At 52.4% G+C, this 23,584-nt stretch overlaps 1 protein-coding gene across 6 annotated transcripts in view; it reads left to right on the top strand.

The window, feature by feature from the left end:
- Positions 1-7,405: 7,405 nt before the first annotated feature.
- CDH23 (cadherin related 23) overlaps positions 7,406-23,584 on the top strand; it is a 418,091-nt gene continuing 401,912 nt past the window's right edge. For 5 of the 6 annotated variants that reach the window (XM_086679917.1, XM_086679919.1, XM_086679916.1 and 2 more), the window contains exon 1: positions 7,413-7,775. The gene's annotated coding sequence lies outside the window, so the exon portion shown is untranslated. Of the gene's footprint in view, positions 7,776-23,584 lie in introns of all 6 variants that reach the window. The other variant, XM_086679923.1, reaches the window with a different exon arrangement.

The raw sequence follows: 23,584 nt of genomic DNA on the forward strand, positions 1-23,584 counted from the left end.
CATCAACTCGCTCAATCCTCATGACTCTTGTCACCACTTTCCAGATGAGCAAACTGAGGCAAAGGGAAGTTAAATAACCTGCCTAAGAGGCGGAGCCAGGATTCAAAATGAATCTAAACACCTCGGCTCTGGAGCTCAAGATAGTACTAACCCCATTTTACAGAGGAGGAAACTGAGGCCCCAGGAGCTTGAGCCATATACTCAAACTCACAGTCAGTAATGGCAGAGCAAGAACTCCCATCCATGACTTCTGGGATCAAAATCCACTCCCCGGCCCCTGTGCCCAGATAAATGGCTTTCCTTCGCACATTAGAATCACACAGGGAACTTTCGGGGTGCCTGGGTGGCTCCGTCGGTTAAGTGTCTGACTTTGGCTCAGGTCATGATCTCAGGGCTCCAGCCAGCCGAATCGCAGGCTTTTCCCACCACCTTTCCCCACCCCTCTGGAAGCCAAGCCCTGCCCTGCCCATTTTGTGCGGGGGCTGCGCAAGGCACGCGCTTGGAGAACCGGGGGTGTGCTTTTGTGGCGTGAGTCTAGCCTTGGTTATGGTGTTGACATCTCTCACAGCCAGCACATGCTGGGCTCTGCAGGGAGAAATTGCCCATTGGGAGGTGGTGGCCGACAAGCCTCCTCTTGTCCCCAAAGTCAGAGGGCCCAGATGGGGGGCAGGAGAGGCAGGGGTGGGGGCCCTGCTGGAGCTGGGGGTCCTGTATCCACTTGCCAGAGCCCAGGGCAGTCGGTACCAGTCCCTGCCACCAAGTGCCATTCCGTACCAATGCATAATTCATGCCCCCGTGTGCCAATCTGTGCCAGCTTTAATTAGCTTCTAACTTTTTGTCATTCATTTTGCTATGAATACCTTATAAATAAATGATGGGAGAGGGGAGCAGGGAGCAGGCCAAGAACGTGAGGGAAAGAGCCATGGTCCGTAGGCCACGCTGGGGAGGGGTAAGCTTCCAAGGTGGGGCCAGGGAAGCCATGCCCCCTGGGGGTTCCCTGGGGCCCTCGACTTTGCAGACGGGTGGCCCCAGCCCGCCTTGTCCGCCTTCCAGCCTCTTCTCTTTCACAAGCCGAGTCGAGCCACCACAGCTGTGCCAGGCTCCAAGGGCCCACAAACCAAACTCAGGAGCACACACGTCTGGTTTATGGTGGCAGGCGCTACCGCGGGAGAGGACCAGCGGGCTGGGGACGCAGACAGGAAGCAACAAACGGCTTTGCGCCAGCTCAGGGATGGGAATAGACGGAGAGAAGGAAAGGGTACTTCGTTGTGAGGAGGGACAGGGAAGCTGTTATGGAGGACACCCAGAGGAGAGGTGTTTATGTGCTTTAAAAATAATAATCGACCCTCGTGGGGAGGAGGGACTTGCATGCAAGTGTTGTTTTTGTTTTCACAGCTTATGAAGCGTCTCGATGTGTGTGTTTTCCCCTTCTACCTGAACGGCAACCCAGGGAGGCGTTCAGGGAGCCTGGGGGCTATCTTGCCCACGTACAGCCGAGGAAACTGAGGCCCAGACCGGTCGGCCAAGACCCAAGTCCACTGCATTTCTGTCTCATGAGCTCTGCATTACCTCGCACTGGCCTACCTCCATTTCCAGGGAGGAAGCAGGGGAGCAGAGCTCCCCACTGGGGGCTGGGGGTAGATGTGGAATCTGGTCCAAACCCAGGTGAGGTTTAAAACAGCACGTTTGGATTCATTCCTCTTCCTTCCTTTCTTCCCTCTCTCCCTTCCTCCTCCCTTTCCTTTCTTATTCGTGGAGAGTGCCAGTGAACGAGCCGATTATTTGGTGCTCAGGAATACAAAGACAGTGAAGGCAGGTGCCTCTTCCTCCAAGGTGTCAGCCCGGGACCAGCCGGGACAGTGCATTCTCTTCCTGTTCATCCTTCACCCTGTGCATCGGCATCGCTTGCTGAGTGACCCTCAGACCCAGCATGGCACGCCAGGCCCTTTCTGTCTAGCTCTGGTCCATCCCCTGAGACCCCTCTCTCATCCCTGCCCAGCATGCCTTGGTCCAGCCCCACCACCATATCTCCTGGAGCCTCTTTGCTGTTTGATGCCCCCGGGGATTTGCATACACTCACTCCTCCCCCTTTGACCCATCAGATGCCCTAGTGGCCTCATCTTGCCAGGGGCGGGTATCTTTCAAGGCTCTCCTTAAGCGGCCCCTCTTGCTGGAAGTCTTTCAGTCTCCTTGGTTGGGGTGGGGCAGATCTTCCTCCCGAGGGCCCTCTGTCCCTGTTGAACTTGGTCCTGGTTTCCAGAATGACACTATCCTATGCTTCCTATTTGTTTCTGTGTCTGTCTCTCCAACCGGACTAAGGACCAGAATGCCATCATGGGCTTCTCTGTGTCCTCAGCACCCAGTTCAGAGCCTGGCACACTGTGGCCTCTCCGGGAATGCCTGCTAAATGAAAGAACAAGACACTGTCCCTGCCTTTGAGGATCCTAAAATTGAGTGTCTCTCTGAGCTAAAGATGAACTGGAACCTACTACAGAGATGTGGCTATTTCTGGAAATTCCTGGACAAGGTATTCTTGTATGGAAGAAGCCAGGATATCTTCCTCCCTCCCTTCCTTCCTTTTTTAATTCTGGGAAAGGGGAGGTCCAGGTACTCACCGGTGCTGACCCCATGTTGGGCTGGGATCCCCCACGATTACTGGGAGAATCATCATATGGTCCATACCAGGCAGAGTTCTTATGATTGCCGGTCACAGCAATGAACTCTGGCTAATTGATGTAGAATATGAATGTCGTAGATAGATGAGGTGGCGGGGAGGGCGGATTGCACAACCTGAAGGCTGGAGGATCGGTCCAGGAAACAGCAACCAAACAAGGCTGGTGGCCAAGAATGCAGCTGAGAATACAGCCCAGGGCAGGCCTCAGGAGCTGTCCCTAGGCGTTTGGTGCTTTCCATAACCTCTCAACTGCTCTAACGGATTTCTAAACTTCAGGACTCCCCTCCAGGGGCAATGTCGAGAGCGGTGATTCCGATTGGCTAGCCTAGGCCACGTGCTGCACCCAGGAGGCGGGACCTGGGGGAACCTACGCCTCAGTTGCTGCAATCCAAGCGGGGGTTGGCCCATCCCTCATGTCCCATGGCGGGGCGTCCCCCCAACCCTCAACCAGAAGGAGAGGGGGTTCACGCTGCTGGGGCCCTGGGCAGTGAACATCTGTGTGGTTCTTTACTGCTGTCGACGTGCTTTCACTCCACCCCTGGAGGAAGGCCGGCCAGGCTGCACGATCTCCGGCTAAGGGAGCGGAAACCCAAGCTCGGAGAGGTTAAGCGATTTGTCCAAAACCACACAAGGTGGTGAGAGGTGGCTCTTTATCACACTGTCCATCTTCCTCCATGCTGCAGGTGCGTGGGGAGGGGCAGATGTTTTCGAAGGAAAGGGAGGTGGGGAGAACCCCAAGAGCTGTGTGGGTGGGCAGCCCTGAAATGCTTTGATGGAGGGCAACCCTAGCCCGGGAGAAATGCTAGATTTCCAGGGATTCATCCAGCTCGTCCAGAGGAAAGATGGAGTTCTTTCCCCACCTCCAAGTCTCCCGCAAACGCCTCCATGCTTCCTTTGGCTGCTTCTTGTGCAGAACATCAGGCCTGCTACTCACCTCCAGGATCACCTTTGCTCCTGCTGTTTCTCCACCTGGACTGTCCTTCTGCTTTTGCTGCCCGTGGAACTCCTGATCTTTGCAGCAAAATCAGCCCTCAGGTCCCCTGGTCCCGGCAGCCTTTCTGGACCAAACTTTCTTGGAAACCTGTCACTTCACTCTCCTTGGGGCTCCCTCTCTGCTTTGCCCCTCTCCCTTGCTAGATTTTAATTGATTTCTAGGTCTGCCTCTCTCTCTGTCTTACACCGGGAGTGCCTCAAAGACCGGGGGCTGGATTTTATTCGCCATCTGTGTCCCCAGTGCGTGGTGCTGGCCGGTTCCGCTCACGTCGGTGCCCCTCTCTCCTCTGCTATGCTCTGGATCCCAGCGGAGCTGCTGCTACAGGCTGGACTTCTCAAGCTCCCGGGTCTGCTGGCTTCTGGCTGGGGTCGACCAAAGGGAGGCCCGGGTGGGAGGCCAGAGGGCTGGGGGAAGGGAGACGCCAAGGTATGCTTCCTTCACACCAGGCTGCAAGCAGCGCTTGGCCGTGGAAACATCCTCAGTCCCCACCAGACAGGCCCGCGGTTCCATCTTGCACTGCATGATCCTGAGCCTGGTAACACTGCTTCCTCCTTTTGTCCCTCCAGCCCAGGGCGAGTACGGCAAGTTCTTGCCGTCACCCACCTCTGGGTTACCTTGCCATTAATTCCCCGTTTGAATTCTCAGCTCTTTCGTCGCCGTGCGGCCAAATTCGCTTGGAATTGCGTTACACACTCAGAGTGGCTCTGTGGGCTGGATGCGCCCTGGTAGACACCCCAGTTTCCTAGCAGAAAGGTCCTACGAGAAGAAGTATGGTGCCCGCGGCAGAGGAGGTGATGGTCTCCCTGAGCTGAGTGCTGTTTCGGTCACATGGAAAATGCCTGAAGATGGCTTGGGGAGTCAGTTTAAGACAGATGGGGGCAAACCAGAAACAAAGAAGGTTTTAGGGTTGAAGAAATTCTGAAGAACACCTCTCCTAGCACTTTTATTTCATGAATGAGAAACATGAGGTGAAGAGGGGCCCGGTGTCCATCGAGCTAACGAGGAGTCTCGCATTCAGAACACAGAACGCCCCGCTTCTGGCTCTGTCACCTTGTCTAAAATGTGACTACCTGTGACCTACCGTACCTCCAGCTCTACCCTTTCCCCTCAGGCCTCGGACTCGCGTGTCCAATGGGCGGCTTGACGTCATAGCACACGCTTCTCACTCAGCAGGTATTTGTCCCCCCGTGGTGGCCCTCCTCCCGCAGTCTCCAACTCGGGGACCACCCTGTGCATCTGCCTCCACAAGCTAGAAGCCCGGGGTCTCCTGACACCTGATCTATATCATCCCTCGATGGCTACCTTTCCCAGTCCTGGGGCCTTTTTGCCTCCTGAATGCCACCTCTCTCTCCACTTCCGTCACTTCCACCAGGTCCCAGCCTCTTTCACCTGGACAGCCGCCACAGGCAACAGGAATGTGAGCTCTGGGAGGGCAGGGATTTGTGTGCAAGCACGCGTGTTTTGTTCACTCACGTATTCTAAGTGTCTAGATTCACGGGGGTCAGCCACCGTTCTCTGTAAAGGGCCAAAGAGTGGATATTTTAGGCTTCAAGGGCGGCATGGGCTTGGCTGCAACCCTTTAATTCTGCGGCTGTAGTGTAAAGGGAGCCATAATGAGCATGTTTGTGTTTCACGGAAGCTTTAGTTACAAAAATGGGTAGCAAGGTAGATTTGACCTGAAGGTGGAAGTTTGCTTACCTCCGATCTAGAAAAGTTCCTGGCACACAGTAGATGATAGGTACATTTTTTTTTTTTTAAAGGTCATTTATTGATTTGGAGACAGTGAGAAAGCATAAGTGGGGGAGGGGCAGAGAGAGAGGGAGAGAGAGACAGAGAATCCCAAGCAGGCTCCGCACTGTCCGTGCGGGGCTCCAACCCACCGTCAGATCATGACCTGAGCTGAAGTCAGACGCTTAACCGACTGAGCCACCCGGGAGCCCCAGTAAATATTTTTAAATTGAATTGGTCCCTTATCATCCGTTGCCTCCCAATGAATTCCCCATTTTTCCAATCATAAATCGGATCATGACGCTCCCGTCCCGCAAGTTCCACCCCACCACCTGCCTCAAAGCCTCCACTCTTCAGATAAAGATCAAATCCTGAACAGTCTGGCTGCTGCTCCCATTCTGGCTCCATACTCACGGTCCTCCTGGCCATCTCTGCACCCTCTCTGGCCTTCCTTCCTTCCTTCGCTCCCTTCCATGTGCCAGCTCCTTCCACCCACAGGGCCATTGTGCGGGAGGTTTCTCCTGCCTAACGCTTTCTCTGTCTCTCCGTTGCTCATCCTTCAGATCTCAGCTCAGCGTTACCTCCTCCAAGAAGCCCTCCCTGATCCCCTAGGCCAGGTGCCATGAAAGCACTCATCTTTCTAGCACTGATTCTGGCCGTAATTCTAGCCGGTTATGCGTTTCATGGGTTGAAGGCTGGTTCCCCCATGAGAGGACCTCCTCCACCAGGCAGAAGGACCAACTGCTTTGTTCCCCATCATAGTCCTGGAACCTATTTCAGTCAACCAGCGCAGAGTAGCAACTGTGAATGAGCGAGTGAATGGTGAAGAACGGAAGGTCTGGGGTCAGACTCTCGGTTCAACACCTGACTCGACCACGTGGGTCAGTCACCCACCTCCCTAAGCCCGTTTTCTTACTGTAAAACCAGGCTAATGACAGGACCTACCAGAAAGGCTGTGTTGAGGACAGGAGCGGAGTCTCAGCCCAGAGCCTCGCTCCAGGCAGCTATTGTCAATATGCCCACTGCAACACTGACAGGTCCAGAAACCCTGTCACGTGGTAAACATGTAAAAGAATTCAGAATGTTTAGCCTGGCCAAGTGAAGATCAAGGTCAAGGAATGACCCTCCTCAGCAACAATTCGTGAATCAAATACGACTCCTCCCCAATCCAGCCGTCCGGAAAAGTCATGAAGTCTCCATCCCTATAGGTGGGCAAGAAAAGGCCTGGGGACCCTTCCTGCAGGATGGTCTACTGCACAAGTGAGGGTGTTCTGGTGACCTCAAGGCCCTCTTCCCATCCGGGGTCCTTCATTTGTAAGCACCGGGGGGCATTCTGAGCTCGAGTGAGGGAGACAGCGCAGGTGGGAGCGCCATGAGTGGTGTGGGCAAAGGCAGCTGGTTGAGCCAAGCGGCCTCGAGGACTAGAGGGACCGAGCCCCGCTCGGCGCTCAGCGATTCTGGGAGCAGAGAGGGGGCGCTTAAAGCCAACAGATGGCGCCGGCTCACCCAGGCCGTGGGCCGGCTCGCTGGCTCCGGCTTCCCGGGAGCGTTTCCCGGTTCGGCCGGAGGCGCGGAGCCGGCTGGAGGCCCGCCGGGCCCCCACCCCTCTGCGCGCCCCTCTCTGGGAGGGCGGACGGCCCTGCGGGGCAAGGCTCCCGCACACACCTGGGGCCGCTTCCGCGGGCGTCCTCCCTGCCCCTTGGGGGGGATTCGTCGAGTTGCCACAGCAGCCGGTGCCATGACATCGGCAGAGGGCAGCTTCGCCAGCACTGAAATATTCATGCCCTGAGCGCCTGGCCGGGCTCCGCGCGGCTCCCGGGGGTCGCAGCGGGACCCGGCAGGGGCCACCGCGATCCCGACGCGCAGCGTGGAGGGGGTGGGCGGCGAGGCGCGGCCCGGCCGGCGGGGGCCGGGGAGGAGGGAGCGCGGGAGGGAGCGTCAGGAGGCGGGGTCTGGGTGGCGGGGGCCGAGCAGGGCGGAGGAAGCGAGGGAAAGTTGATCGCGGACTTGAGCGGCGGCGGCGGCGGCTCGGGAGAGAGGGGCGCGGGTTGCGCGGCGCGATGCTCGGCGACAAGACGCGTCCGACGGCGGCCGGGCGCTGAGCCGGGCGGGGCGGGGCGGCCCGGCCCCGGGCATGGAGCGCGGGGGTGCAAAGCCTCGGGACGTTTGGGGTGCGCCTCGTCCGAGCCCGCGGCGCGCCTGAAGTTGCAGGCGGCCAGCGGCGGGCCCAAGGGGACGCTGGAGCGGCCGGCGTGCCGAGGGTGAGCCTTCGTGCCGGCGGCGAGACGCGGCGGTGGCCAGCAGCGGAGCAGGCGGCCCGTGGGGCCGACCCGGCGGAGAGCAGAGCCCGAGGCGCGACGCGGCGCTTCTCCGCACACGGTACCGAGAGCCGCGCACCGCCCCTTCCCTCCCCGCTTCCCTCGCTTTCTCCGCGCCGTTCGCCCGCCACGCGGCGGGAAAGTTGCAGCCGTGGGGTCGCGACCGCCGCCGCCGAACCACTTGTTCCGGGCGCGGCCCTCGCCCGCGGCGAGCGCCCGGGGCCTCCTTCCGTCCCCCGCCCCTGGCCGGGGTGCTGCGCCCTGTTCCCAGCCCGCGGCCGGACGCGCGGCAACTTTGATTCCCGGGAACTCGAATTCCCGCCGGGTTGGCCTAGGGGGGACAGGCACTGCACTCCTCACCCGGTTCCTGGACATTATTAGGTCGCTCTGCTCTCCGCGCCCTGGATTGGGTCGGGTCTGGGTCTGGGCCTGGGGTGGGGAGAATTTCGGCGGTAAAGAGAGCGTCGGGATCCCACTCCCGTCCCCTTCGCGCTCTGGGTCCCCAATTGGACAGTGGAATGGGGTGGGGCGCACCGCCACCGCGGGATGGGCAGTGGCGCTGGAGGGACCTCCAGTCACGTAGGTCTGCCCTACCCTCATCACCTCTCAGTAACCGCGAGAGACCCCAGAGGACCCCCGCAACCTTCCCAAACCGATCCGGCTTTGGGGAAATGCACCCCTCGCGGAGCAGGGAGCCTAGTGCGGCTTGCACTTCGCTTCCCCAGTCAGTCCGCGGGCAGGTCCACCACCGACGGTGCTGGCTGTCCCTGGAGGCCTGCGCTCGGGATTGCTGCCCCTTATCTCCCCTGCAGGTCAGCCCGGGACGCGTGGACAGCCCGCGCGTTCCAAGGTGGTGGCGGCATCAGCCGGCGAGCTCTCAGTACCTTGCTCTCCGTGAGCCGGCACCTAGAGTCGCTGCCTCTGTGCTCGGAGCGGAGATCCGGTGCCATCGCCGCCGGCCACCGCCCCACTGCGACCCCAATCCCCCAGCCCTGGTGTTGTCAGTGGCCACCGGGGGAAAATTAGCCTTTCCTGAGTAGTAACACGCGTCTTCCCTCCTGCCTCTTGTCTGTACTTTGCCCTCTTAGACCGGAGGCTTTGACCCTTACCGTTCAGGCAATTAGCAAGAGCCCCCACCCCAACTTGAATTTTGAAATAAGCTGGAGAGGCACGTGAGGATTGTGTGTGCGTCCCCGCGGGCGTATTGGGTGGAGTCAGTCCCTCGCCTGGGTGGGGGTGGGCTCCAAGAGCCATGGTTGGAGCCGGGTGCGAGGTGCTGATGAGTCAGCCCATGGTGGGGAGAGCTGGCTGGAGTTAACATTTGGGTCACGGTGCAGGGGTAGGCGCACTGCGGGCAGCACCCACGGGGTGGGGGACTAGAGGTCATTCTGCCGGAGGAAGGGCCAGGAGGGGAGGGGGCTCAGCTGCGAATAGGAATGCTTGGGGAGGGTTCCCCTCTGGCGGGAGAGGGTCAGAAAGCAGAGGACCTGGATGACAGGGAGCGGGGGTACCCCATGGGCTGGAGAGATAGCGCAAGGAAGTAATGGGTGTGAGCTAGGTGGTGGGAGACAGTGAGCGAGTGGGAGGCTTGGGGCTGGCATCCTGGACCTTATTTGGGCTGGGTCCCCATACACATGTCTGTCTTGGCCTTCCTGATCCTCAAACAGCTGGGGTCCTCACATCTGCCTGCTGAGGGGCTTGGTTTGAGGGTTCTATTGGCAGATGGTCATGTTTGCCTCCCAGATAGCTTCCTCTTCCAACAAGCCACCTTACCTGCAGTTTCACCATTTAGGGTTCATTTCTTTGAGCTTAATATTTTAAAGGGCGTCTTTCTGAAGTCCTTACTTTACATGTGCATATTTCTGGGAGGTGAAGGCATGGCGGAGCCTTGCGGTCCCGAGGGTGGCCTGTGGACACACAGCATCAGTATCCCCTGGGGGCTTGGTAGGAAGGCAGACGCTTCTTTCCCATCCCAGAACTCTTGAATCAGGATGTGTATTTGATAAGATCCCTGAGTGATTTGCTCAATAAAGTTTGAGAAGCCCTGGTCCACGGTATCTTCTAGGGACATGAGCATTTCACAACCTTTTGGTGCAGAAGGAGTGTCCCACATAGGGCAGTGGATCAGAACGTGGGTTTGAGAACGAGACTGGAACTTCCTTTCCTGGATCATGCTAGGGTCGGGTAACAGTTTTCTGCTGGCGCCTCGGGGCCATCCCCTGCTAATGCCAGAAAGTGTCTGTGTTTTGGGGACCTATAAACAGAGTCACGCAGCGGCCCAGCTTTCCGTGCAGTCAAAACGTTAGTGTGTGTGCTGCCTTTGGGCTGGTAGAGAGTGGGCACGGGGCAGGGTTTCTGGAATCCGATATACTGCTCTGCCCCTAGGAGCCCTGGGGCTGGATAGAGGCTGTCCCTCAAAGAGAAGGAATTGAGTAACTGTCCTCCACTTCATCTGTCCCTCCCACACGCTGGAGGGCCTCACTGATCACACCTCTCAGCGGCCACAGGACTTACGCAGAGGGAGCTGCATACGTGTTAATCTGGGATAGCCCACGGAGGGCAGGGTACTGACCAGGCTCCACTCTCACCCCCCCCAGCCCAGGCTGGACATTCCACTTTTGCCGCCCTGGGGCCGGGGGAACCCCTGAGCCCCAAGACACAAGGATGATGCCAGCCAGGATGGTGGCAAGTTACCCCCTGGTCTTCTGAAGGAATAATGGCGATCCGGAAGCCATCAAGGCTGGCCTGAGCATAGAAGATTTGGCAGATTTGGCTCAGCGGCCAGGTGAGGCCAGTGGTGTCACAGGTGAAAGGTCATGGCATATGCCCCAGCCCTGTCAAAAGAGGACTGCCCTTCCCCTAAGCTGGCTTCCTTGCCAGAAAGATGGCAAGCCTTCCGGGGTGCAGAGTGACCAGAAAGCCACGTGGGAGGACACAGGTCAGCCCGGGCGTGGGCCTGACCACGGTGACGCTGATGTGAGCCATTCCTTCGTCAATAAGAGTTCAAACCCAACTCGATGAGGAAAAGACTTTTTTTTTTTTTTAACGAACCCTCAGGTTTTTAAAATTGTAATGTTTTAGAATGTAAAGCTGTTTTTAAAAATTGCCTTAATTGCCTTTGAACTCGTTGATTTCGAGCAGTTACAGTGGTTTGGTTTTTTTTTTTTTTTTTTTTTTTAGTTCATTTTTTATTTTGAGCCCCGATTAGAGTGTTTCTTGGCGCTGGGGCCGTCTTCTTCGTGCGGGTAATAGGTGAGCAAGGTCATTCACCAGGTAGGCTCTTATGCATGGGGGTAGTTAGCCTCCAGGAAGAAAGGAGAGGGGATCAGAGGGGGTTTTTCTGTGCTCCAGCCTTGTGCACTTACATGCATATTACTGACGCTGTTTGGGGATCGCCAACCCTGGGAAGCCTTCACTGACTCCTCTCCAGCCCGTGCTCCCTCCCTCACCTCCTTCTCTGGCGCATTTTACTATTCTGCAGGGGTCTGACCCCTCCCCTGGACAGTGAGGCCCCCCCCCCCCCCAAGCACGGGCTGTATCTTACTCCTCCTTGTATCCTCAGGGCCTGCCACGCAGGTAGACTTATGCTTGTTGACAGAATGGCCTATTGTTGCCAGGCGATCGATCCCCTACTTCTAGCCCCGCTGTTAACTGGCCCTTAACACGCAGGGCATTTGGTGCGGCCATAGCCAGTTTTCACTGTTCACGTTGGTTACTCTCAACACCGGGCAGCTTTGCCCGTCCTGCTGTGTTCTGGGCCGCAGGCATATATATGCCCTTGGAGCGGAGGTCCCAAACTCACGTGCCTGCGAGGGCCGGGAGGCACACAGATACACGGTGCCACATGTGGGATGACAGGGAGTGGAGGGCACCGTGAGAACAGAAGGGCCCGGGCCCCGTACGAAAGGGGCCGCGGAAGGCAAAACCCGCCTCTGCGACAGAAGACGGAATCATGGTTGCCCGGGGATGTAATGACGAGGGCACGAGGTGTGCTTCTGGAGTGCTGGAAATTTCCGTACCTTGATCTGCATATCTACATCGGTGGTGACTAATCATTTGTGCAGAAGAGTCAGCTGAGAAAACTGGAGCATTTATGGGCCATATCTATTTTGGCTCAATATGAAAATAGCTCTATCGAATCCCCTTGGGCAGAAAATGCGTATCCTCACCAACTTTATCGACCAGAAGGGTGTCCGTGAGAAACTTGGCATATTTAAGAAGGAGCCACACAGAGACAGCTTTCTCGTCTTCCACTGTGAAATTTAATCTGGATCTGTCATGGGGAAGGGGGCAGGCCTCTGCCGCCCCTTGCCGGTCTCTATATTTGGGTCTCGGCCTTCGTGCTCTTAAGGCACTCTCTCGCATCGGCAGTGAACGTCCGTGTGGCTCAGTGTTTTGCCAAGGGGCATGGGAAGAGCGGATGTCGTCCTCGGCCTCAGGGGCCTCAAGCTGTGTCATGAAGGGGGATTGCAAACCTGTTCCCTTCGTAATTTTTGGAAGGCAGCTTGGAAGCAGGCGGAGAACACTGGGATTGAACACCAGTGTGTCTGCCCTTGAGCTCCGAAGCCTTGGTCCGGCATGCCGCCTTGCCCAGGCCTTAGTTTTCTCATCTGTTACATGGGAATCATTCTCAATTGCCTTGTAGGCTTGCTGTCAGCGTGAATAAGGGGAAAATGATAGAGCGAGCCTTTTGTGTGGTGCCTGGCTCACAGGACACATGCAAAATGTAGTAGCTTTCGTTCCTACCCCTTTTGATTTAGTCATGTGTGAGGCACGTTGTAGTCTAGCAATTTCGAGAGGTTGACAGTCTGTAAGCTCATAAATTGAATTCTGCCTGAAGGCGTGTGTGTGTGTGTGTGTGTGTGTATGTGTGTGCACGTGCGTGGCTGTGAGTTTTAATTTTAAATTAGCTACTAACAACATTAAAACGACAGCAGTTTTGCATGAAAGTCTAGGTTTCTGGCATCTGTGACTGGAGCTGGCGCTGGAGGGTCTGTGTTCCCAGTTGGCAGTTGTCGGTCTCTGCCGAATTGCAGCCTTTTATTTACTTATGTTTTTAGTTTAAAAATTCTTTGAAGCAGAGTGGAAATAGAAGTGGCGAACCTGTGCGCGTGTGCCTGCCTGTGTCGCCGCCACGCGGACGGGACGCGTTCCCAGTGCCTCGGCCGGCTCCCGCATGCCCCCTCCCAGGCAGTGTCACCCACTCCAGAAGTAGCCACTTCCGACTTCGCTCTGACTTCTGTCTCACATCTGAGGTTTGCCTGAGAGCCTCCCTTTAGATTTCGGTGAGTTCACAGCCTTCATTCTCCACGAAGCCCCACCCTCCCTGCCATCTCACATTTGATCCCTCTCTACTCATTTGCCCTTTAGTCGTTTGAGGTTGTGACCTCCATTCCAAGGGCTGGAAGGGTCCTTAGAAATAGCTAGACTCCCCCTGTTACAGGTGGGGAAACTGAGGCCCCGAGCTGGGGAATGGGCTTGTTCTAGGTCCTCTCCCTGGGTGAGGTATCTGGGCGGTGGCCGGTCAGGGGCTGAGCCCTGCTTCTCTTGCCCCAACATGAGGTGTGGAGCAGGCCAGGCAGGCCTTCGTCTCTTGGACCCCAGCAGCCCCGCGCCTGGCTGTGCGGTCACAGGCACCCTGAACCTCCCGCAGGCTGATCAGCCTACGAGGGAGGGAGTCTCTTGTGGCCCGTGCCTTCTTGGAAATGCATCTTCCCCCCAGGCAGGCTGATAGCGGCACTGCTTTTCTCTTTAAAGGCCATGCTCCATTTGGAGAGGACCTGAGATGCCATTTGTGACAAGGGCCCTGCGTGCCACCTTGATTGTCTCTGTTTCTGACAGAAGGCTGTAATTTGGGAGCCAGTGAAAGTGAAGGAGGGAGGGAAGGAGAGGAGAGAGCGAGAGAGGGGGAGGAAACAGAGAGAGGGAAAAAAAGAAACCCAGGGTGGCTGGGACCATGTCTGGGTATCCATTTGTATCACTGGTCCTGTCTGCAAGGGATACTGACTTTTCCTGGCTTCTAATTAGGGAACCAGCGGTGATGGAACTCGAAGCCTTACTGACCCTTCTACGGAGGCCCGTGGCTTCCTGTTAGAGGGCGATCTTCGGGTGGAATGCCACTGGGAAACCAGCACGTCCTGGGCAGTGGGGCAGAAAGTCCTTCCAAACTCATCCTCCTTTATATTTTAGGGTCTCATGTGCACTGTTGGGGAGGCCTCTCATTCAGCCATTCGGTCAGCGGGTACTGAGCATCACAGTGTTCTAGGCTAGCTCTATCCTCTATCTATCAGGGATTCATGCCGAGAATCTGCAGCATGGCTGGCCCATAGAAATATAATGCGAGGGGCCCCTGGCTGGTTCAGTTGATTGAGCATCCGGCTCTTGATTTTGGCTTAGGTCATGATCCCAGGGTCGTGGGATTGAACCCTACCTTGGACTCTGTGCTGAGAGTGGGGCCTGCTTAAGATTCTTCCCGTCCCTCTTCTCCTCTCCCCTGCTCTCTCTCTCCCTCTCTCTCTCTCTCTCTCTCCCTCTCTCAAATTAAAAAAAAAAAAAGAAATATAATGCGAGCCACAAATGCAAACCACAGGTGTGGTTTTAAATTTTCTAGTAGCCACTTAAAGAGTTACAAGAAATAGGTGAAATTACTTTTGATAATCTATTTTGTTTAACCCAGGACATCTAAAATATTATCATTTCATGGGGCGCCTGGGTGGCTCAGTCGTCGGTTAAGCGGCCGACTTCGGCTCAGGTCATGATCTCGTGCGGTCCATGGGTTCGAGCCCCGCGTCGGGCTCTGTGCTGACAGCTCAGAGCCTGGAGCCTGTTTCGGATTCTGTGTCTCCCTCTCTCTGACCCTCCCCCGTTCATGCTCTGTCTCTCTCTGTCTCAAAAATAAATAAATATTAAAAAAAAATTTTTTTTAAATATTATCATTTCAACATATTATCAATATAACAAGTTATTATTTGTTGTATATTTTACTTTTTTTTTTTTTTTGTACCAAGCCTTTGGAATCTGGTGTGTGTGTTGCATTTAGAGCACATCTCAATTTCGACTGGGTACATTCCAAATGTTCAGTGGCTCCCTGTGGCTGGTGGCTACTGTGCTGAACTGGGAGAGGAAGTCGGGTAATAAAGACACACCCAAGCCTTTTACAGATGGCCCCAGGTGCTACGAAGAAGACAGGTGACAACAGACACGTAAAGGCAGAAAATAGGGTGGTTGGGCTCCGGAGGCCTCTTGGTGGATGGGAAGACGTGGGCCATCTGTGTGGACCTGAGCCCTGGCAGGGTTGGGGAGGGGGTGGTAGGAAGGAGGGGCCCAGGTGTCCACTGCAGCCCCCACCATCCCCCACAGCACGCAGGACACCAGGCTTACTGAGCATATGACACCATGTCCCTGTCCATAGGAGATCCGAGTGGAGTGGGCCTGACATGGAGACTAATACTTTAGAAAAGCACTTTATCTCTGGTGTGTGTGTGTGTGTGTGTGTGTGTGTGTGTGTGTGTGTGTTTCCCCCATCTTCTCTGCACACTTCCCATGAGAAAGGTAAGGATTAAGTTCATCTGCCCCTTGCTATTTTATGCTGGGGAGTTTTCAACCCAGCGAGGATGGCAGCCTGGAAAGCTGGGAAGTCGCTTGCATTGTGGAGCATTTGGGGTCACGTCCTCTGGGGAGAACGGCTGGCCTGTCTGCAGTGGGGAGGGGGCGGCGGGGCTCAGGTGCCCAGGGACGGGGGTGATCCAGAGACCTGGAAGCTTGTCTCCTTTCCCGGACCGGGAGGTGGGAGTGGAGCCGGGAGGGGATCCTGGGGCCCTTGAAGAAGAGCCCGTGGGCAGATTGCTCTGGGGCTGGGGAAATGCAAACCTTACTTGCTGTCTGGACTTTACCCGTGACTGACCGGGACCAGGGCGGACATTCAGGTGCCTACGGCTTCCAGACGGCAGACGTTAAAGGACAGACTGGCTGCTGCATAGGCCCTGCGGCGAACCGCACATGCCCACCCCGTCTAAAGGGGGTGCCAACGCTTGCATTCTCTCCCGTGCTTGTCAAGCTGGAAGGCAGGCCAAGCGTGGCCACGCGCTGACTCCGAAATTATCTAGAAGTGCAGATTTTAAGAAATGCAAAATTTTGGTATTCTCAATGTTAGCAACTAATTCAAGTATTTAAAAACACCATGAGGCCATTCATTCATTTATCAAATACTTACTGAGCCCTTACTGTGTGCCAGGCACCGTTCTAGGCCCCTGGGACCAATCGGTGGCCCCTGCCCTCGTGGGATGTATCTTATAGGGAAAACCCTTCAGCAAGCTGCATGTGGCCCATGGATGACCAGTTTACTGTGACCTCTGTCATAGACTTCTAGAGCATCAGGACTGGTAATAATAACAGAAAACACTTCCTAAGCGTTAACTGTATGCCAGGCCCTGGTCTTAGCACTTCCTCAGTCCCAACAATAGCCCGGTGAGATAGGGATTGCTGTTACTCGTACCTTACAGGTGGCAGACCTGAGGCACAGAGAGGTTAAGCAGTTCACCCAAAGTCACATAGCTAGCAGGTGATGCAGTAGAATCTGAGCAAGGCGGTCAGACTCCTTAATCTTCAGTCTGTGCTTCATCCTGCACTGGGCTTGGAGAAGGCCAGAGCCAAATTCCTGATTACACAGATGGACACTGAGCTCAGAAAGGACAAGTGACCCACCTCGGGCCTGCACAGAGGCAGCAACAGGGGTAGACTCGGAGTCTAGCCCGTCGTGTGTGTTCAGTGCCGTCTGGACCTTACCTGTGACTGGCCCTGGTTTGGGTCATTCAGGTGCCTACAGCACCCAGGCATTTAAAGAGAGTGAGGCTGGGCAGTGATTTAAACGTCCATGGGGTTGAACAACAGGGCATCTCCCTGGCTCAGGGCATCTGCCCTGATGGGGTTGCCCCCATCCCAGAGGGTCATGTCTTCGGTGGTTTCTGCACTTGCCTGGACCTGGAGACCCCAGCCGGACCCCCAGCTCTTCCCACCTGTAAAGCCTGCGGGTCGAATGCAATGACTCCTGGTTGAATCCCACCCCACACTGCCCCTCAGCTGTTGGCCTGGCTGGCGACTAGCTACCCGCAGTGTTTCAGGCCAAGTGTGAAGGTGCTTGGCGAAATGTATTGTGATATGTAGAAACTGCAATCAATCAATCAATCAATATTTGTTAGTTATCACTATGTATGGATGACTTAAACTATGTGGGATTTATAAGATATATGCAGATAGATATTTAAATAACATGAAAATCTCTGAACCCAACAGCGGTGTCTTCGAATGGCTTAATGACTTATGCCCACTCTATCAATTTGGTGCCCATCTTTTGGGGCGAGTGTACGAGTCAGCACATATTTATTAAGCATAATAAATAAAAAAAATTTCTAAAGTACAGAAAGAGACAAGACAGGACCCTTCCTTCCTGTGGGCTCTCACACTTATTCAGAGTACCGTACTGGGGACAGCTGATACACTGTGTGTGTGTGTGTGTGTGTGTGTGTGTGTGTGTGTGACAGAGAGGAGGGGGCCTGCAGCTACCTTTGGAAATGTTAGCATCTCAAGCCTAACTCAGCCAAGGTGTTCCTTCTTTGCTCTTCCTCACTGACCCCAAAGCTCTCCTCCTTCCTCGAAGTGCAGGTTGACGCCTGGGGGCTGAGTTAGCACCGGGATGGCTGCATCCTAACAAGGGGGTGGGAAGGGCATGGGGGGGGGGTGGGTAAAGAGTGGGGATTGCCGCAGGCTAGGCCTGCCAGGCTGCTTGACCTGCCAAGCCGAGCCCGAGGGCTGTTGGAAACTGGAGCTCAGGCCGGAAGAAGGGAGCCCATGAATAATACAGCGGGAGGGAGGCTGTTAACTAGGTGACCTGGTTGCACCTGCGTGTTTCACAGCTTCCTCGGGAGGTGCCCCGAGGAGGGCCTGGCTGTCAGGCGAGGGCAGAGGGGAATGGGAAAGGCCAGGCAGAGACACAGCTTCTCTGTTATCCTTTCATCTCTCCGGCTTAGAAGTTCTTTGCGCTAACAGCTCGCTCTCCGTCTGACTTTGACCCACATGGCCTTGGCTGTGCGTGTGCACGTGTTCTCACAAACAGGTGCGCTGCAGTGGGCACACCTGGTCCCTCCTCAGCAATGGCCGAACATAAGGGTGGTCCTTCCCTTATGCCCTGCCCCCGGGCCGGATTTCCAGGGCTTTTAGGCGAACTGGGTGTCAGGCCTGCCCTGGTCTCTGGCATGGATGTGCCGTGTCACCTTTGCCAGGGTGGCCCCCTGTCTGGGCTGCTTCTGGTTGCCATGGACATAGGACTGTTTTGTCTCCCCGGGCTTGGGCCTCTGACAAGCCAGGACTGTTTGATGTAAGCCGGAGGCGGGTAACTCTGACTTTCTCTTCGGATGCTGTGGGGTCTGTCGTTTTAAGTGTTTGTCACTGGAGCCCGGATACGGCCACCCAGACCTGGCACCAAGGAGCTTCTGTACCGGCATACCCCCCCGGAAAACAAAGAGAGCCCCTGGCAGAGATGAGGGCCCCTTCCAGGCAGAGCAAAGGGCATGTGCTTAAACTGCAGCAGGACAGCTTAAAGGCAGATTCAAGAAGAAACTTGTGACACAGCCTGTCAGGTGAGGGGTGGAGAGTCCGAGATGCTAGAATTCATTCCCAGAGGAGGCTGGCTTTGCCTTAAAAGGAGCTGTTTCCAGACCCGTGGGCTGGGGGTGGGAAGCAGAGGGCCCCTGGCCAATGCCTACAAGGGGAACGGGGGCCCCCATCCCGCACCTCCTCTTTGTCCTGAGTGCTGTCAGCGGGGGTCTGACCTCTGAGAAGGTCCCAGGCCCTCCTCTACAGGATAAGGAAGGAACTTGCCCCCAACCCAGGCATTGGCTCCAGCTGGCTTCCCCAGGCTTAGGAGCCCAGACCCAGTGGCCGGGCCTGCCTGCTGTGTTTTAGTTTAGAACCGGGTTGGGGCGGGGGGTGGGGGGGTGGTTCAAGACATTACACACCTCATCCCTGTCCACAGACACGTAGACGCATTGCCAGCCTGGAAAGATGGCAAGCATCTCTTCATTTGTGCTTGGCCTGGGCGGTGTCCCCGGGGCCCCCGGCACGAGGCCTCATCGGTGGGCTCATGGCTGAAACAAAGTGTTTCTGAGCCAGACTACCCAGGTTCGAATCCTAGCTCTTCTAATTATTAGCGGTGAGGCCTTAGGCAACTCAATAAATCATTCTTTTCTTTGGTTTCCTCATCTGGAAAATTGGGATAACTGCAGTATTGACTTCACAGGGTTATTGGAAGGACTAAATGAGTTGCTGCATGTAAATTGCTTAGAAAAAGTGCCTGCCGTATAGTAAATGCTCAACAAATGCTATTATTATGTATTATCTCAGCTCCTGCATTCTGGAGGCTCACGGCCTTGCAGGCTGCCTGGGGATGTCAGGAATAACTATTATATCGATGAGAAAGGCTGTGTAGGTTCAAAGGAGGGTGGGGGAGGGGATTGGCAGTCTTGGAAGGCTTCGTGGAGGAAAGGGCTCCCTTGTCCAGAGGCTGTGGCTTTTCTCTGTGCCCACTGGCACTGTGCTCCCACGGTAGGCAAGCAAAAAGAGAGGCAGGGCACTGTAGTCTTTAGGAGAACTGATGGTGCCTATCCAACTGGGGCTTTTTAGCCAACTTTTTAATTGGAGTAAAACACATAAGAAAAGTCTCCAAATCATACAGCTTGAATTATTACAGTGACCACTCCCATGAAACTAACTGCTGCCCAAACTGAGAAAAAAAAAAAAAATATCAGAAGCCATCTCCCTGTCATCAGTCCCCAAAGGTAACTGCTAGTCTGACTTCTAGTGTCATACGTTCGTGTTGTCTCTTTTAAACTTTATAACATTTAATCATGCGGTGTGTTCTCTTTGTGATGTTTTCTCTTATTCGGCTTATTTGTGAGATTTATCCTGTCGTGTATAGTTACACTCATGCATTCTATTTACTGTGTAGTATCCATTGTGTGAATATTCCACAGTTTACCCATTCTACTGTCGATGGACAATTGGCTTGCTTCCGGTTTTTGGCTGGAAAGGATGTTATGATTGTTGGTTATGTGTCTTTTGGAATACCTATATGTTTATGCAAATTTTGTTGGGCGTATTTGACTGTCTGTGTACCAATACACACTTTATAGTGTAACTACTATAGCTTTGTACATGTAGTCTTGATATCTAGTAGTATAAACCCCCCAGCTTTGTTCATCTTCCACATTTTTGTTTACTTTCTGTTCTTTAAATTTCTATATAAATTTTAGAGTTGGCCTTTGAGGGGTGCCTGGGTGGGTCAGTCGGTTAAGTGTCCGACTCAGGTCATGATCTCACAGTTCGTGGATTCGAGCCCCCACGTCGGGCTCTGTGCTGAGAGCCCAGTTCAGAGCCTGGAGCCTTGTTGGGATTCTGTCTCTCTCTCCCTCTCTCTGCCTTTCCCCTGCTTGTGCTCTGTCTCTCTGTCTCTCTCTCTGTCTCTCAAAAATAAACATTAAAAAAAATTTAGAATTGGCTTTTGAAATTCCATAAAATCCCTGCTGATTGAGACCGGCTCAAAAATATGTAGGTCAACTTGAGGAAACTTGACATTTTTACAACATTTAAGTTTTCTGATCCAGGGATAAGATAAGCTCTTCCATTTACCTCGGTCCTAGTAAACTTCTTTTAAGAATGCATTTTATTTGTCTGTGTAGAGGTCTTACACTTTTTTTATTAGATTGCTTTCCCTGTGTATTATGTTTTATACTATAATAAATGCTATTTAAATATTTTTCATTTCTAATTGTTTCTGGCATATAGAAGTACAATTGATTTTTAAAATATTTCCCTGTATCCAACAACCTTTGTTAAATTTACTTATTAATTCTAAATGTTGACAGAATTTACTTTTTAACATCTAGAATCATGTGTTTTATAAATAACAATTTTTTTATCTTCCTTTCCAATATATTTTTTTCTTGCCTTATTGCAATGGCCAGGATTATCAGCATAATATTGAATAGAAGTGATGATAGTGGGCATGTTTATTTTGATTCTGGTGTTGAGGAGAAAGTCTTCAATATTTCACCATTAAGTATGATGTTCGCTGTAGGTTTTTTATAGATCTCATTTATCACATTAGGGAAATTTTCTTCTATTCCTCCCCCCCCCGAAATTGTGGTAAAATATTCTTAACACAAAATTCACCATTTTAATTATTTTCAGTGGATAGTTCAGTGGTATCGAGTATCTTCACAATGTTGTGCAAACATCACTACTATCCATTTCCAAACTTTTCATCACCCCAAACAGTAACTGTGTAAACTCTGTGCCTTTTAAATAATAACTCTCCATTCCCTCTCCCCTAGACCCTGGTAACCTCTATTCTACTTCCTGCCTCTATGAATCTGCCTGTTTTAGGTATCTCGTATAAAGAATCATAAAATATTTGTCCTTTTGGCTTATTTCACTTAACATAATGTTTTCAGGGTTCATTCATGTTGTAGCACTTGTCAGAATTTCATTTTCTTTTTAAGGCTAAATATTATCCCCTTATATGTAGGTATAGACCACACTTTGTTCATCCATTCCTCTGTTGAAGGGCATTTGGATTGTTTCCACCTCTGGTTACTGTGTATCATGTTGCTGTGAACATTGGTGCACACGTATCTGTTTGAGTCTCCACCATCAACTCTTTTGAGTATATCGAAGAGTGAAATTCCCGGATCATATGGTAATTCTACATTTGATTTTTTTCAGTTTATTTATTTATCTTTGAGAGACAGAGGGAGAGAGAGAGAGAGAGAGAGCGCACACACGTGAGGCAGAGAGAGGGGGAGAAAGAGAACCCCAAGCAGGCTCTGTGCTGCCAGTGCAGAGCCCCATGTGGGGCTTGAATTCGTGAACCATGAGATCATGACCCAAGGCGAAGTCGGAGGCTCAACCGACTGAGCCACCCAGGTGCCCCTTTTGCACTCTGTTTTTAGATGCACGAAAGTTTTTCAATTTTGAGGATGTCTGCTTTATCGTTTTTGCTGTTGCCAAGAAATCATTGCCCAATGTCAGTGTCACAGCCAAGAAATCATTGCCAAATCCAATGTCGTGAAGATTTTCCCCTAAGAAGTTTATAGTTTTAGTTCTTATATTTAGGTCTTTGGTGGGTTTTTAGTTAATTTTTATATATAGTGTAAGGTAAGAGTCCAACTTGATTCTTTTGCATGTGGATGTCCAGTTTTCCCTGCATCATTTGTTAAAAAGACTGTCCTTTCCCCAGTGAAGAGTCTGATACCGTTGTCACAAATACATTAACCGTGGGTGCAGTGGCTTATTGCTGGGCTCTGGGTTCTGTTCCAGTCATCCAGTCCTTACATCAGTGTCACACTGTTTTGATTACTGTAGCTTTGTAGCAAGTTTTGAAACCAGGAAGTGTAAGTACTCCAACTTTGTTCTTCTTTTTCAAGATTGTTTTGGTTATTCGGGGATCTTCTGAGATTCCATATAAGCCTTAGGATGAGTTCTTCTACTTCTGCAAAAAATCACCCAGTGGGATTTTGGCTGCATTAAATGTGTAGAATGCTTTGGGTGGTATTACATCTCAATAACGTTCAGTTCTTACAGTCTGTAAACGTGTAATGTCTTCCACTTATTTATGTCTTCTTTAACTTCTTTCAGCAATATTTGGTAGTTTTCAGAGTGCAAGTCGTTTGCACCCTAGGTTAAATTTATTCTTAACTATTTCACTCTTCTTGATGCTATTGTAAATGGAACTGTTCTCTTAATTTTCTTCTCTTCGGGTTATTTATTGCTCGCGTACAGAAATGCAGCTTACTTCTGCCCGTTGCCTTTGTATCTTGCAACTTTGCTGAGTATATTCATTACCTCTGACGGCATTTTAATGGAACCCTTGGAATTTTCTACATAAAGATCTTGTCATCTGTGAATGGAGGTCATTTTGGAGTTGGACATTTCTTGCCTAATTACCCTGACTAGAACTTTTAATACTATGTTGAACGGAAGTGGTAATAACAGGCATCCTCGTTTTGGTCCCGTTACTTACACCTTTAGCCATTTAGTATGATGTTAGCTGTGCGTTTTTCATCGATGGCCTCTTGTATTCTTCTATTCCTTTTTGGCTTGAGTTTTACCATAAATGCGTGTGGAAGTTTGTCAAATGCGTTTTTGCATCTTTTGCAATGAACGTACAAGTTTTCTTCCTTCTGTTGTGGCAAATTACATTGATTGATTTTCAAAAGTTAACCAATCTTGCATTCCTGGACTAAACCCAACCTTGTCATGATATATTATCCTTTTCATAATCCCTTGGCTGCTAATAGAATGGCTACAGCAGCATCCTTTGACTATATTTTTCATGGTGTATGTGAATTATTAATATTCTGTTTAAGTTTTTTTAAATCTGTGTTCATGAAACAGATCACCTGTGATTTTACTGTCTTATGACATCTTTGTCAAATTATACCTTGCAGTTATGCTCGCCTCATGATATAAATTGGAAACTGTTAACTCCTTTTTTGTTTTTCTGCAAGAGCAGGGATAAGATTTGTGTGTTTGTGTGTTTGTTGTTTTTTTCTTTAACTTAAATGTTTTAGAAAAATTCCATAGAGGAGCCGTGTGAACTTAGATTTCTTAGTGGGAAGGTTTTTGATTACAGTTTCTATTTCTTTAATAGAAATAGGATTATTTATATTTCTGTGTTCTTCTGTGTCAGTTTTGGTAAACTGTATTTTTTGAGGACTTTTTCTATTTTATATAAGTTTTTTAATGAATTGAATAATCTTTGTACCCTCTGTGCAATCTGCAATGATACTTTCTTTTTCGTTCATGATATCGGGAATA

This window comes from Puma concolor, chromosome D2 (assembly GCF_028749965.1).
Source record: "Puma concolor isolate L17-30 chromosome D2, mPumCon1.1.hap2, whole genome shotgun sequence".
In the NCBI taxonomy this organism is placed as follows: Eukaryota; Metazoa; Chordata; class Mammalia; order Carnivora; family Felidae; genus Puma; species Puma concolor.